Source organism: Callospermophilus lateralis, unplaced genomic scaffold, assembly GCF_048772815.1.
Source record: "Callospermophilus lateralis isolate mCalLat2 unplaced genomic scaffold, mCalLat2.hap1 Scaffold_408, whole genome shotgun sequence".
In the NCBI taxonomy this organism is placed as follows: Eukaryota; Metazoa; Chordata; class Mammalia; order Rodentia; family Sciuridae; genus Callospermophilus; species Callospermophilus lateralis.
The window spans coordinates 304320-320159 of NW_027514360.1; the positions used below are offsets into that span (position 1 = coordinate 304320).

At 44.6% G+C, this 15840-nt stretch overlaps 1 pseudogene; it reads right to left on the reverse strand.

The window, feature by feature from the left end:
- The window catches only part of LOC143386551 (teneurin-4-like), a 183576-nt pseudogene extending 170959 nt beyond the window's left edge, over positions 1-12617 (reverse strand).
- Between the last annotated feature and the right edge of the window lie 3223 nt (positions 12618-15840).

Here is a 15840-nt window from a genome sequence, read left to right on the forward strand (position 1 = left end):
AAACAGACAAAAAAGGAAGGAAGGAAGGAAAAATACAGAAAGGAAGAAAGAAAAACAGTGTGACTTGCAGCATTTGCCCATTGCTGTGGTGTAAATACTCCCATCATGGCTGATTTCAGGCTACCAACAGATGCCACTGAATACAGAGCTGGAGGGAGATGCACAGAAGGCCACTATACAGTATTCCCACCATAGAGATACAAATAAATAGTCCCAAATAACCTCAAAAGCAAAGATAATTATAAAATACATTGAAATATTTAGGAAGTGGCAAAATTTGAGTATTTATAAGCTTTTAGTGTGATTTAATTTTATATGATTTAATTATTAATAGTGACTGGTATAGCAGCCAGTCTAAAGACTTCCTAAGCACTTACTAATCAGTTCTTGTGAGCTGGTAAGAGCTGGCACACTACCAGAGCATTGACCCCACACTTAGGATTAGGTATTTGCTTAGTGTTGAGGATGTGGCTAAGATATAGCTGCTGTTTTATTTGTGAGTGTCCATAATAGAAGATCACCTTGTTGAGAAACCACTGAGGTGAGGAGCTAATCGATGTCTCCAAGTCACCTTCCCAGATAGCTCACATGATCCTCTTACCTCTAGTCCCACATTTGACCTGTTTTATTATCTTTTGGCCACTGTCTTGGCATAACAGTTTGGGGTGCTATTTTCTACTCACCCTTAGAGTCTCTTCTATACCGTTATTACCTCAGTAGGTTGTTATCAAATCTTCCTGGCACAACTAATCACCCTCTCTTCTGGACTTCTCTATACTTATTAAGTATTTCTCCATTCTGTGAGCATCTAGGATTATATCATTCACCTTCACAAAGTTGTCTCATGTGCTTACATGTGAAGTAGATGAGGACTGGGACCTCATCTCCAGTGCGTAGGGTAAGCATGGGATATTGTTTCCTTTTCACTGATAATGATCAAGAAACTGAAACTCAGAAATCTTGCTCAAGGTCACCCAGAGCGAAACTCAATTGTCTGAGCTGCCACTCAAAACTTGGACTTCTTACATCCAAGTCCTTACTGTTAGTACTGTGTCTAGATCTGCAGTTGTTAAAATTCACTTAAAAAACAGAAAACAAAACAAAAAAAGCAGGCACCTATCATGAGATGAGTCAGGTGCCATGTTAGGTGCTAGAGTTATAGAAGTGCATGAATCACAGTCCCCAGTTACTGGTAAAAAGCTCACAAAAGCTTATTTGAAATGCCCTAGTGTAGTTGTCTCCAGCGTCAGGGAGTCAACACATGGGTTTGGCATATGTCAGGCAGCTGGGATACAAAACAAGCAATTAGGCTAGGTGAACTCTGCCAGGAGGGAGTGTTCATGCCAGGCCAGGGGGGTGTCAAACAACCTGGCATTAGTCCAGCTACGCTCAGAGCCTGACTGAGGTACCCTTGCTGATGGCAAGGAGGGAGAAGATACGCTTGACTGCTTCCTGAGGACAGTAGCCAGGTTTTGTTGGAGATAAGGCCATCACAAAATGGAATCAAGCAAATAAAAAGCCAACTGCCACTGTCACTCAGGAAGAAGACACAGAAGAACACTTCCAAGTTCTGGCCTTGGTATGACCTTGGAGAGTCATCAGAACTCTCTGAATGCCCATTCTCTCATCTGTCAAGAGGACTGAAGTTTTCCCCAACCTGGTATAAAACAAAATCCAATGCCTTCTGGGCTTGGATTTAGAATTAAGAATTTATGATCATTTTAATCTGGTGCTACCTGATCCAGCTCAAGTAGCTCTACTACAAGTAGCTTCAGAATTTTGGTAGAGTTCAATACAATGCTTATAACTCTTTCTGAATTGTTCTCTGTATCTGGATCTTTCTACTTGTTCACTTGAAGACTGCCTGCCCAGCCCTCAGGACCCAGCTGGAGCATTCGTTAAACAGCACACACTTCTGCCCCTTTCTAGGCTACCTTTGCACAAACTGAGTGCTCTCATATAATCAGGACAATCTTTTCTCCCCAGAAGACCCTTGAAGATGGGACCAACCACATCTCCCTCACTGCGCTATTCCTGGCATTGGGCATGATGCTCATTTCTCAGTGGCAAAGGAAAACCTCTGTATCAGGTGTTAGCCTTAGAGGTTTAAATGTGGGATATAGTGTAAGCTCTTAATAGATTATTTACTGAATAAAGAAAGATGTGATGTGTTTCTGTTACTTAAGGTGAAGGTGATGTCAGAGGACTTGAGCTACTTGACCTTGTCAGGGATAGGGTTAAGGGTGTAAGGGCTGGGTCTTTCTGTGTGGTCAGCCCAAACTGCCTCCCAGGGCTAGGAACCCCACCCAGAAGGCTCACTTGGCTTCAGCTAACATGTTTTATATGACAAACTTTCAAAAAAGGTCAGAAGTCAAGTTAAATTCATGATTCAAGGTATATATTGAATTCTTGTATATATTGTACAATAAGATAAAGAAGAATAAGAGGAGAAAAATTGCAGATTTCATTTTTTGTTGTTGTCATTAAATGAAGGCAGCTAATTAAGCCAAGTCTCATTATCCCCAATGTGGGGGCACCTACAGAAAATTAAATTGAGCAGTGAATATATCATTTATAGTAACTTTTGAAATAAATTTTGTTTTTAGAGCTCTATTCTTTCGATAAAAGTAACAGGTGAAGGACTTATAAATTCTAGATTCCCAACCTATTTTTTGGGGGTGTATGTGTGGGGGGTGTACCAGGGATTGAATTCAGGAGCACTCGACCACTGAGCCATATTTTGTATTTTTTTTAGAGACAGGGTCTTACTGAGTTGCTTAGTGCCTCGCCATTGCTGAGGCTGGCTTTGAACTTGTGATCCTCCTGTCTCAGCTTCCCTAGCAGCTGGGATTACAGGTCTGCATCACCATGTCAGGCCCCAACCTATTTTTTTTAATTTAATTTATTTTTTTTAAATAAATGATGGCAGAATGCATTACAATTCTTATTACACATATAGAGCACAATTTTTCATATCTTTATATATAAAGTATGCTCACACCAATTCGTGTCTTTATACATGTACTTTTTTTGCATTTAATGCTCCTATCTCATTGAAATATCTGTAGAATTAAAAACTTGGAACTTAATGAGTTAAGCTGGTATTCAGGAGACTAGAAAAATTACTTGAAGTTGAGGTGGCAAATAATAATGGTGATCTTCCTCTGCTTGAAAACATTTGCTACTCCATGCTGTTATTGGTTATGTAAATCACTCCTTTGCATGATATACTTTAAATGGATTTATATGCCTGACTTGTACAAACCCTTAAAATGTTTTCTGTAAACTCCTGCTGATTAAATGGGATTCTTCAAGCTTCCACCACAATTTATCCAAAGTCTTGTAGATTGTTACCTTAGTCCAGATGGGAAGTCCCACTTGACAGCCTGTCAAATTACCAACACTGGGGTGGGGGTGACTCCACTCTCCACTCTGCAGCTTCTAAGAGATCTTCTGACTGGCCTCACAGTTCTCCATGTAATGCTCCAACTCAGTTTCCTGTCCAGCAGCACCTATTTCTGTTTTGTTTTCACTGTATTCTTAGCAGAGGATCCATAAATATTTGTTAAATAACAACAAAAATAATTAGATCCAGTTCCTAGCTTTGAAAAATTCAATATCCTAGAATATACTTTGATTGCCAAGAAATCCTTTCATACTGAACCTGAAGCTAGTAAGAATAAAAATGGTGCTAACAAGTCCTTCCAATATGATGGTAACCAAGACACCCCACAGTTAGGACAGGGGATCAGACTCTGCCCACATGCCCAACTCTTGATTTTCCACTGGAATTGGCTCAGGTTAGACTCCACCAGAAGTTTCCAGGTGACTTGTTGGATACATGGAATACACATTAGAGGGATGCTTACAAAAAAGCTTAGCCCCTCAGACCATTGTGTGTATGTTTCAGAAGAGGAAAGAGGAAATCCAGAGATTCCTTCAGATTGATAGGAGGAGTACAACTTTTAAGCAGAGTGGTCTTCAGTGTGACTGAGTCCAGACTCCTCATTTACAATTGAGGAAGTGATCTCTGATCTCTGCAGGGGGTGGGGGTGGGGTGGGGTCAGTACTTCTTTTCATCACCTGTTGAAGCTGGAGCACCCCCAACTCTGCCTTGGAACCCTGACACCACCTAGGGTCACACGATGACAAGATAGCCTAGCAACTTCTAGTGTGCTTAGGGACCATAGGCTATGCCTCCTGGAGAGCCCAGAAGCCATTGCTCTGTGGCTTCCTAGCTTAATGTGGCTACTGAGATCCTGCAGGCATTGAGGGAATGTGAGTTTCCAGGCTGTAGCTCCAGCCACCCAAGCCTGGGGACAACAAGGTGCTGACTGCTGATGCTTTGAGTCTTCTCCCACAGAAAATCTTTAGGAATAATTTCTTTTGGGGGGCAAAGGTGTATATAAGAATTGAGTCCTTAGCTGTTCACAGCACATGTTTCAATGTTTCCAGAGAAGTGAGCCCCTGGTTGTGGCAAGCCTGCAGAGTTAGACCAGGGTGCACTCACATGGCCCCAACATGGTGGGAGGAAGAAGCAGAGGGCATGGGAGGCAAGCAGAGAGGAATCTCTGGCTTCTGCCACAATGCTACACAGAGGTCATATCTCTCCATGTCACAGAACCCCACTATGGGACTCACTCAGCTCACTCTTGATGCCTCTGGGAGGCCAGGGAGGCAGGGGAGTTGTAGGCCCTGACCCTACACCTTCCACTGAGGACATTATTAATGTGAAGCATAGCTCTCCAAATATTTTAACTTATTACTTAAAGTTCATCAGTGTCTGATGGAAATACACTGATTTACAAACACCAGAACTACAGTTTGAGAAATAAAAACTCTCATTTAGGACTCCAGGGTCTTCAGGACTCAGACTAGTTACTAACTTGCTGGGCCAAGGCTCTCTCTAGCCTTCACCTTTCTCTAGACTTTCTTCCACGCAGGACTGATGATCTCAGGGGCCCATTCCCATGGGGCTAGGACATTTGTGTCAATTACCTAACTATGCTTATGCTGCCACTGAAGATTCCCACTTCCTCTCAGTTCTCCTGGTGCCACTAAAACCTACATAAATATGAATGCTGTTGCTGATGCTAATACAAACACTATTGCTATTAGTAATAATGGCCGCTGAGACTTACTGAAAACTTACTGCCCTGATACCTAAATGTTTTTTATATCTCATTTAATCTTTACAACATCTCCTTGATGAATGGATTAGGATACTCATATGATAAAGGAGAAGATCAAGATACAGAGAGATTAAAAGATGTGTTCAAGGCCACACAGCTAGCAAATAGTGAGGCTGGGCTTGAAGCTTAGACTATTGACTCTGAGCTAATTCTCCTCAGCCCGAAGCCTGACTGTATGTTATGTTGTACCGTTAGGACCACCTGGGGAATGTAGGGTGCAGTAGAACCACACTGTATAGATTGTGGAATGAGGATACTGAGCTGGGAGCATGCAGATGCAACAGAGAACAGACACTCAGCATGCGGGCTCTAGTGTCAGTGGAGCAAGGCTTCTCATGCTAGCTCTGCCACTTGCAAGCCATTCTGACCTTGGCCAGGTGATGGAACTTCTCTGTGCCTCAGTATTTATTGCTCTAAAACAAGGGTGAAAAATACCATCCCAGTATCCTATGGCCTGGGGAAGACTTAAGACATATCACTACTTACGAAATTTACAAAGCATTTCAAAAATGCCAGACGCGTAGCACATTCATGGTCAATGTCAGGTGTTATTACTGAGTGGATGCTATGTACCAGCCATTGTATTTCTGGATACCGTATTTTATTTAATCTTCAGAACAACTCGGTAGGGTGGAAATTAGTCACTCCACATTATAGAGGAGGAAACTCAGCCTCCCTTGCCCATGGACTTGATCCAGGTCCTCTCTCTCTAAACCCCAGGTTGTTTCTGTGTCACCACAGCATGCTCTGCTAATGCTTCCTGTGATGGACAGGGGGAAATGCCTAAGTTACAAAACAAACAGGGATTGTAATTCGTTTTTGAAATCAATAAAGGTCTGATCAAGTGACAGAGGAGGAGTTGTGAGCTGCTCATCATGATGATGTGGCAAGTCACTGCCTGAATCCTCAACTGAGTTCATCTGGCTGCTTTATCATCATGGACATTCATTTCAATGTGGGGAGGGATTTTTAAAAAACCAACATGAATAATATATAACGGCTGACATTTTGGAGGAAGCATGATCTCTACCTCCTTCCATCTTCCATCAGGTGATTTATCATTGCCTTTCTTTTCTCTTCTTCTTTTTCTTTTTTTTACACTGATGGGGCGGCCTGTCAGCTCAGCTTGTTCTGAAAATGCAGGAGTGTAATTCAATAATAAACTCACCTAGAGGCCAGCTGTCAGGAAGTTGGTGTTTATTTGAAGTCCATTAGATGATCTCTACTGCTTGGTCTCTCCCAGAGCTTTCAGAAGGCTAAGGCCTGGGGCAGGGGGGATGGGGGTTTGGGATGGGGAAGCAAATGCCCTTTGTAGCTGCTGTGCCACTGGCACTGGTGTATGGGTTGCCTCTGCAGTGGGCCAATAAAAAATGAGATCATTGATGTGATTATTTCTTCCTCCTTTTCATGATTTTTTTTTTCCTCTTGCAAACTCTTGCTTTCAAAGTTCCCAGGAACTTTGTGCCTTTAAAAAGGCCATGAAAGAAGTTCTGAAGGCTTCCATGGCATCAAGGTTATTTAACTTCTGTTTAGAGTTGATTTCGAATCCTAAGATGAAATGCTAGCCCTGTTTGTGGACAGGTGAGGAGGATCAGATCTTTCTGAGTTCCTGCCTCTAAATGGCCCTAGCCTTCTATTCCCATATGTTCCTCTTTCTCCCATGTGTTCCCTTTGCTTACAATGACCATAAGCCCCAAACCCCTAAGCCCGTCTTGATCTCAAATGTTAGAACATATCTCCTGACTTTTGTTTTATAAAATAATATCACCATAATTATCCACCTGTTCCATTAAAATTCTCTCATTCTCTGATTATCCTGGAAAGTCATGTTGTTGCACATGCTGGTTCCTTAATTTGTAATGAAATTGTAAATCCTGGTGTGGCTAAAATCCAGTAAGCAATGCAGTTTATCCCATAACACACACACACACACACACACACACACACACACACACACACACCCCACTACCACCACCACCACCACCACCACCTCCACCAAAATATTCGATGAAATATATATTTTTACAGAATTGCATTTTCCATTCCATTTTCCATATTTTCCATTCGTTCTACCCCATTCCATTTAAACTTACTTTAAAAAAAAAAAGTAGTTTCAACCCACTAAGTTGAATTCATGATGCACTAATGGGTTGTTGTGACCTGTATTTTAATAAATAATGTTTTAATGGCCAACCTTCTCACTGAAATCTTTGTCTCAGGTCCAAGCCATAGGCTGCCTGAAATCTTCATTCCTTCATTAATTTTCAACAACCAACATCTGCTATTGTCTGCCCTGGGCTGCCCTGTATTGTGTGCTGAGAAACAAAACCACATTGGAGGCAGCGCCCATGTGTGGGCTCAAGGAGAGGCATTTGCAGTTGGAGACATGGCTCCACTTTTGAGCTCTGAGCACTTTGTCCCTCCTTCTCTTCAGGCTCCCAGCAGAGTCTGACTGGCTCCTTGATCCACTCTATCATTCCTTGCGGCTCACTCTGCACCAACCCCTCCATTGGCACTGAGCATCCAGTGACAAAAGAGGAACAGACCCATGAAGGGCCCCCAAAGAAATGGGGTGATACGCAGGTCTTATTTCTCCATTCCTGGGGCAAAGTTTTGGTGGTTCTGTCCCTCTACAAGCCTACCTAGTCTCTCCTCATAGGATCTGATCCCCTCTACAGGACACCATCTCTTCCTCCTTCCTTTCTCTGATGTTCCCTTCACCCCTTGAGTCTTTTCCCTTTGGGATTAATATCAGCTGAGTCTCCTCGATCCCTGTGCATACCCACCTGCTTGCCTGAGTGAGCTGGTATCCTTGAAGGAGCCCAGTGAGGCTTGCTGACATCTCATTTTTTTTCTTAGACCAATATGTCCTCAAACATTCTCTGAACCTATATTCAAATAACTTGGGGTGGTTCTTCTGTCATCCCTCTTCCTATGATCTGCTAACTTGTCCAGCATGGGCAATCTGTAGCTATTCACTAAGGTGATGTCTGCCCCATGACTAACAGAGTTGCTCTACCTTGAGAGCAGATCCCAAACCCCACAGTCTGTGTCTCTTACCTGTCTTTTTTGTTTGAAAAATCCATTTGGAGATCCTCTTTCTACTTTCTGACCTCAGGGGCCTCTCCCCTTAGTCTTTTTATTCCCCCTTCATTTATTTAGTTTTTTTTTAAAAAATGTGGTGCTGGGGATCAAACCCAGTGCCTCACACATGCTAGGCTAGCGCTCTACCACTGAGCCACCATCTACTATCCTCTCTTCTTAGTGTTAATAGTAGGCACCTTTCATTGCATTCTGCCCATGACTGCAGGGGAGACAGGTGTTTCATCCGGCAAATGCCCAGGCACCCAGGCCAGGAGAGAAAAATAGTATTCAAGCTACTTCATCTGGTGACAGTGATACCCATGCCTGATATGTCCCTTTCTACCTTGGATCAGCTGAGGTCATTGCACCTCTGCCACTTTATATGGCAACAAGGAACAGCAGGGTCAGAATGTCAGAGCTGTTGTATTCATGATACCTGTCCTGAGTGTGTGCTCTGAGCCAGGCCTCATGCTGGGCTCTAGGGACACAGATGCACTAGAATGGGTCTCTGATGGAGGCTGTCCTCACTGAAAGTCTACCTGGCAGTACTTCTGTCTTGTTCTGAGTCAGCCTCTGGTCTCCTCCATGAAGGCCAGCTGGATCAGAGCACCCTGTGCTTGACTGGGGCCCTCACATCCCAAGAGATGCTACCCATCCCTCCCCAAGACCGTCCCTGTTCCCTCACCTCTGGCACCAGTGGAGGTACTGAACATGGGACTCCTGCCACCTCATGTAATTCCTGGTATCATGTGTCTCTTTGGAGAACCTCCTGCCCAGCCTCTGAGGACATCCTGGACTCTGAGAGCTGGCCCTCTGGCATCTACCACTGAAGGGTAGTCCAGTCAGTTCTAAAGCCTGGGCTTGAATTCCTTACCCTAGAGACTCCCTGAACCTGACCCATGGTTGGGAATCTACAGAGTGAAGGACTCCACCTCTAAGGCTCATCTTTCCTGACGGTCTCAGGAGTGCTGTTGGGTATCCAGTATCATCCTGCATCTTGGAGCCCGTTAAATGGAATCCCAGACATTATTGCATAGCATATGGGGTGTAGGAGGATATAGGGTTTTGTCCCTCAGATACAGGCCTTGTTATTGTCACACACAGGCACTGAGTCAGGTCTGCCTGTCCATCAGAAATTCCACTCTCAGGAGAAGTGCCTCCGGATTCCTCTCTAACAAGGGCCCTGCTGACAGCTGACTGGGAAGAATGTGGCCTTTTTTTCTTCCTCAAATAATGATTCAATGGTCTAAACCTGGCCCTTCTCTGGATGACTGTTGGACTCTACTGAAGGGCAGGTTAGTATCAAGTCTTTTTTCCAATTAAGAAAGTGGAATTGGAAACTCATTTTAATATCACCATCATCAGTAGCAGCAGCAGTACCACCATCATCATCTTGTAATTAGCAAATATTTCTGTGTGGCAGGTACTAGGTTGAGCCTTTATGTAATTTTTCTCCCATTTAATGCTCATAGCAACACTGTGATATAGAATTTATCACTCCAATCTTACAGTTGAAGAAACCAGAGCTCTGGGAAGTTAAGGAATTTTCCTAAGGTCACACAGAAGATGGAAATCCTTTCGAACCAGATTTGTCTGATTCCAAGCTTGTGCTATATTCACTGTGACATGCTGCCACTATTAAAACCACTGCGAAATACTCAGTCCTGGTTTAGGTGCTTTATTTTAGTTAATAAAGATGCACTAGAAGGGGTCTCTGATGTAACTTTTATGTAAGTAGTCACTATTATTGCAACTCATAGCTAGAGGCCACTGTACAAGAGTTATATCATTTCCTCAAGGTCACACAGCTAGGGGAGGTAAATCCAGGGCTGAAATGCTGGGCTGTTCCTGTTAGACCCCACTCCCCTACCTCAGAGGAAAAACATCAATGACTTGAACTTGCTAACCGACTTGACTTTACCCCAACTGTGCTTCTGTACTTCTGGCACAGATCAAGGACACCAAATAGATGGCCTAACAAGAAGGGCATCTGGTGCTTCATGTTTCTAGGTTATTAGTCACCTCGGTTGGTTTTACATAGAGTCTGTTTGAGGATCCTAAGTGACAGACAGCTGTCTCTCCTGAATCTACATCCTCTGGTGAGAAGCAGAGACATAATGATTTAGACAAATGTTAGGTAAAAGGAATTTTTACAGTAACATTCTGGAAGCTTCTATTATCTATTCATTTGTAGAGCAAATATCATATTCTGGGCCTTGCCTGAAGTATTACAGGTTTGGAGAGATGAATGGTCCCTGCTTTCAGAGTGTCTGTAATTTAACTGAAGGTGACAGCTACATAAACAATGATCTGGAGCTGACTTCTGCTTTTGCTACTCATCCGCAGTGTGATTTTCTGGCCAAGATAAATGAATAATTTCTCTTCACTCTTTCTGCCCCTGGATCCACCACTTGATTGGCCCTGTGAATGTGAAAGGTCACCCCCTCCTCAGGTCCTCCATATGCGTGGGCCAGGTGGAAGGGTGTGCACTGTAAATACACCTTTAAAGGTGTGACATGTGTGTTGGCCCCCCCTTGCTAGGCTCAAAGGACTCTCCTGCTCACTTTTCCCAAGTGCCATGCTCCTTGCAAGGACGAGTTGGGGTAGTGGAAAGGGGTAGGCTCTTGGGGCTGACAGACCTACTAGCCTGCATCCTGGCTCCATCATGTACAGGAGTGAGGCCTTCTCCTTGGTGTCTCCAGTTACCTGGGAAGATAGGAGCCACCTCACAGGGGGCTCTCATGGCTCCTTCTTCAGTCTCTGCCACCCCAGCTCTTACACGTGCTCCTGGAGCAAGCATTCATTCATGTGCTCTTACATTCAACCACTGCCTGTTGTTGATGGTTTCCCAAAGCAAGAACTTTAGGTCCTAACCTCTGCAAGAGCTCCAGAATTATTTAAAATGACAGATATTTCTTCTTGTGTCCTACTGTCCCTCTTTGTCCTTCCCCTGCTTAAAGTGGAGGTTGTCACTCACTCCCACCCTGCTCCTGCTCTCAGGTCCTTGTCCTGGTGGAGAGATCATCATCTATCTAGGCCTCCATGAGGAGGCCCCTCTCTTCAGCACCCTTCACACCCAAGCAGTGACCAAGCTCTGCTGATGTCCCCGTTCCCACCCTTGTCAATTTCCATTGTCCCCCAAGAACAGCGACCCTCTGGCACAGAAATCATGAACATAGAAGCACACAGTCTAATTGCTAAATTAACTGTGCTGACTTGCAGAGAAAGCTCTGCATCTATGAGGCTTCCCTACATTGGAAGACTTTCAAAAGAATTTATTATAAATTTCCCCTCTTGGATACTTCATCCTGGTTCACTGTCCTGACCTGGGGAGCAGAGGATGTTTTTTGCTGCTCCTGTTTACTGTCATGCCTCAGGGTCTTAGCATGAGCTCTTTCTTCTCCCTGGAACCCCCTCCCTCCCTTTCCTTGTTAACTATATCACAACTTTAAGACTTGGATCTTAAGTCTTGGTCTTCCGCCTACCTCAACGTACCTCCTCCTCTCTGCACCAGAGTAACCTAGGCACATATTTTTGGCCAAGTATACTGTAACTGTTCCCCCATATTTTTAATCCCTCAGTGGACTGTGAGTGACCAATAGGCAGAGACTGTTCTACTCATCTCTGTGATCCCAGCATGCAACCTGGCACAGAATACATCTCAGTAAGAAACTGTCCAACAGATGACACAACCGGAAAACGGAAAGAACACGTGGGCATGTGGCCCTGGGGCAGAGCAGATGCACCCCTCCCTCAGCCTAACAAAGTTTTCTGGAAGCTAGCTCGGAGGGTGAGCAGTGTCAAAACCCTTCAGCTCATCTGGAGACCACAGGATCAGGAAGAGCTGACTGCAAAGTGGGTATTGATCCAAGCTTCCCCTTGGACCTTTGATTTTTCACTCTTTCCATCTATCACCCAGCAGGAGCAACACAACTTTGCTCATAAAAATTCTGTGGATACTGAGGTTGCTGTTCTGCCTCCTCTGACATTCCATCAGGAACCTTTGAGGCCCACCCTTCTGGCTTCCTCCCACCCAAAAGTAGCCCTGGAGGTGATTTGGTTCTCCCTCAGAGAGTTTCCACTGGAGCTGGGCCCATGGACTCACCCTCCATCAAAGGGGTTCTCCCAGGGGATGACGTGTGTGCTGTCCCTGCCCACGAGGAACTTGATGCGGTCATAGAAGGAGTGTAGGTTCTGCTGGGACACAGGGGCCTGTGTCTCCTGGATGATGTCCAGAGGGTCGGGGGAGCCCAGGCACAGCGGGTTGACATGACAGAGGGGCTGGAGGCAGCATTCAGGGTCCACGCAGTCCACCAAGCCATCTGCAGGGTGACAGATCATGTGGTTTATAGTGCTGTGTTCAGTTAGCCCTGTTTGCCTACAATGCCTGCATCCATTTCTTCCCTATGTTCTACTCACTAACTTTAAGTGCTGATATAAGCCAAAGCCTTTACTGGCACTAAGGAGATCCAGGTACTTCAAGTCTGGCTCCACCAATCTAATAGGAGAGACAGACAGGTAAGTGTACTGTCTTTTCTTTTTTTCTTCTTCTAAAGAGACAGCAGGAACAGTATTATGAAGGTCCAGAGGTGAGAAAATACATGAACACCTGAGTTGCCCAAGACATGGCCCCCGGGTTGCAGGAGCAGACTGGGCTGGGCCTGGTAGGCCAGGTTAGGGAGTGTGCACTTCATCCTCAGGACAACGGGGGACACCTAATGGGTTAAAATGTGAGGTTAAAGCGGGATGTGCACTGTTGAAGCAGAAGGGAAGTTGGAGTTCAAGGAGGAGGAGCGGCACTGAGGCTGCATAGGTGAAAAATGACAGCCTAGGCCAGCGCAGTGACAGGGGTAGCTGGAGAAGTGGATGGGTTTGAGGAGAAACTCCAGGACCTGGGGACTGCCTGGCTCTGGGTGAGGATGCGGCAGTGATGATGAAGGTGTGTGGCATCTCTCCCAGCTGCCAGGTGACCACATGGCCTGAGGCCTAGTCCTCTGCCTGTGGAGGCCCAACTCCCCCTCCTGTGAGTTGCCATTTGCAGGGATTCTCTTTACCGTAGGATGGCTTCTTCAGGACTGCATTATAGCAGTACCATCTTCCCAAAGTGCAAAGGAAGAAATTCTACCGGATCACAGATTTTTGACCTCATTACCCCAAAGTACTTTTACAGACACCCAATAGAATGGCTTTAAATGAGACATGATCCCAGAGAACAGTGCTCACAGTAGGGGACAGCAAGAGTCCAGGGTGATGGTCTGGGTTTTGCAGGCAGAGTGTGATGATGTGTATTCCTGCCTGGGTTCAAATTCTGGCTTTACTGCTTATTAGCTGTTTGACTTGGGATAACCGTTCCCACCACCCTGGTCACAGATCTCTTCTGGTCATCTGTTCCACCCTTAGCACTTAGTAGGCATACTTAAAAAACATGACTGTTAAATACATAAATGAAAACTGAATGAATTCATTCACAAAGGAAGAATGGGCTGAGAATAAATGCTAGTCTATAAAAGCCAGAAAACCATCTTTAGTCAATTCCATTAAGCAACGTGAAAGGATCATGAGACACTGAGACTGAGGTTCAAGTCCTACTGTTGTCCCTAAGACTGATCCTGGACAAGTTCCTGTACTTAATCTCCCTGAACCCCTGTCTCCTCATTAATAATGTGGAAGTATGGCTCAGATATCCACCTCCCTTCTGTCTCCATGGAGTTCATTGTATAAAGGCTACTGCATATACCTTGACTAGACTGAGGCCCCGTCCTCCTCACCAGCTGTGTGGCTGCAGGCAAACTACTTAGCTGTCCTGAAGCCCAGTTTTTTTTTCTTTTTTTCATTAAATAAATTAGGGACAAAAATTCCTTGCCTTCCTCTCCCATTTCTGCATGGTGTCTTAGAGCTTGTCACCTCTTTCATGGCAGCACAGTAAAAGAGCACATGGATTCCAGAACCAGATGGTCTGGGATTCTAAAATCTGGGTTCTAAAACTTACCATTGTGTGTCCTTGGGCAAGTCACTTAAACCCTCTGGTCTTGGTTTCTTATATCTCTTAGTGGGGGTAATAGGAGTAAATGTCATATAGGTATTTGTTACTTATTTAAATGTGTAGTACTAGTCCACAAATAGTACCTGATACATAGTAGGTGCTTCATAAAGGTATCTTCCCTTCCTGATCCTGAACCTAGAACATGGCTCATCAGATGAAAGGCCATCCCTTCAGTCTCACAGGGCAGATTTAGTCTGAGACATGGGGGAAGGTCTCCCTTGCCCCAGCACTGTTCTGGGCCTTAACTTGTTGCTTCTGTCCCCACCCCAGATGCAACTGCCTGGCAAAGCACTGTCCTCTCCTGTAGTCGGCAGACTCCATCACACATTCTTGGGCTGCCCCTGTCAGGCATTGCTTAAACACATAATTATAGCCCAAGCAGAGGGTTATTTGCATTCTGCTATTGATGTTAGCATGACAGATTCAGCTGCTGCATCCATAACTCTGCAGAAATGCTCCATTATTCAATCCCAGCGAGCAGGGATGTTTACCATTAAATCAGCCAGCACAATTGAAGGGCCGTGAAAAGTCATGGCTAATTTGAAATTTTATTAGCTCTTGCCTGCTCTTGTTTACCACCAAGGCAGTCCCTGGAAACCAGTCTTTTACCTCTTTATAAACACTACTTTGTGGCACTTGGGCAGAGCCACCTTCTGCTGAGGAGGAACGTCTGCTCTTGAGCCCTGGGAAAGGTTGGCCAGGAGTGTGGTGGTGTTTACTAATATCAATGTTAAATTGATGATAAAGATAAATCACTGCATGCATCAAGTGCCACGCATTGTTCTTGCTAATATTTTATAAGGAATTTGTCATTGAATTCTCCCATCCTATAAGGTAGCCACGGTTGTCACCCTCATTTTAGAGAAAAGAAATCAGAGGCTCAAAGTGGTAAAGTAACTTGGAGAAGATCATACAGATAGTTGGTGAAGGAGCTGACTCAGGATTTGAACTCAGTTCTTTCTGAGGTGTGGCATTTTCTTTAAGTCCCCCAGAGAGACTTAGATGTTAGGAGAACATGATTTTATGAATGTTACTGAAACACTATTCTTCAGCATCCTGGGGAAATTCCATTCCAGAATGACTCTCCCCAGAACTATAATTTGACTATTCTCTCTGTCTTCTTCCCCAGACAATGAGCTCCCAGAGGTCCATTGCTGTGTGGTTCAGTTCAATATCTCAGGGCCCAGAACTAAACCAGAACAAAGACTGTCCTCCACAAAGATCTGAAAAATGGATAGAGGACTTATCCAGTCCAGGGCTGCTTCTCTGATCTAGGATCAGAGTCACAGGGCACCAGAGCTTAAGGGATCCTTTCACTGTGTCTTCAGTGGTATAGCACACTGTGCTTAAGAGAGCCCTCTCTCAGGCAAACTGCCGGGATTGGGTCCTGATTCCCATGGAAGCTGTGTGACCTTGTACAAGCTGCTTAACTTCTTTAAACGTCATGCGCTTATAAAGAGAGACAGAAAAAGATGGTTAATTCCTTAAACTTACAATCTGCCCCTGTAGTAAGGTGTGAAG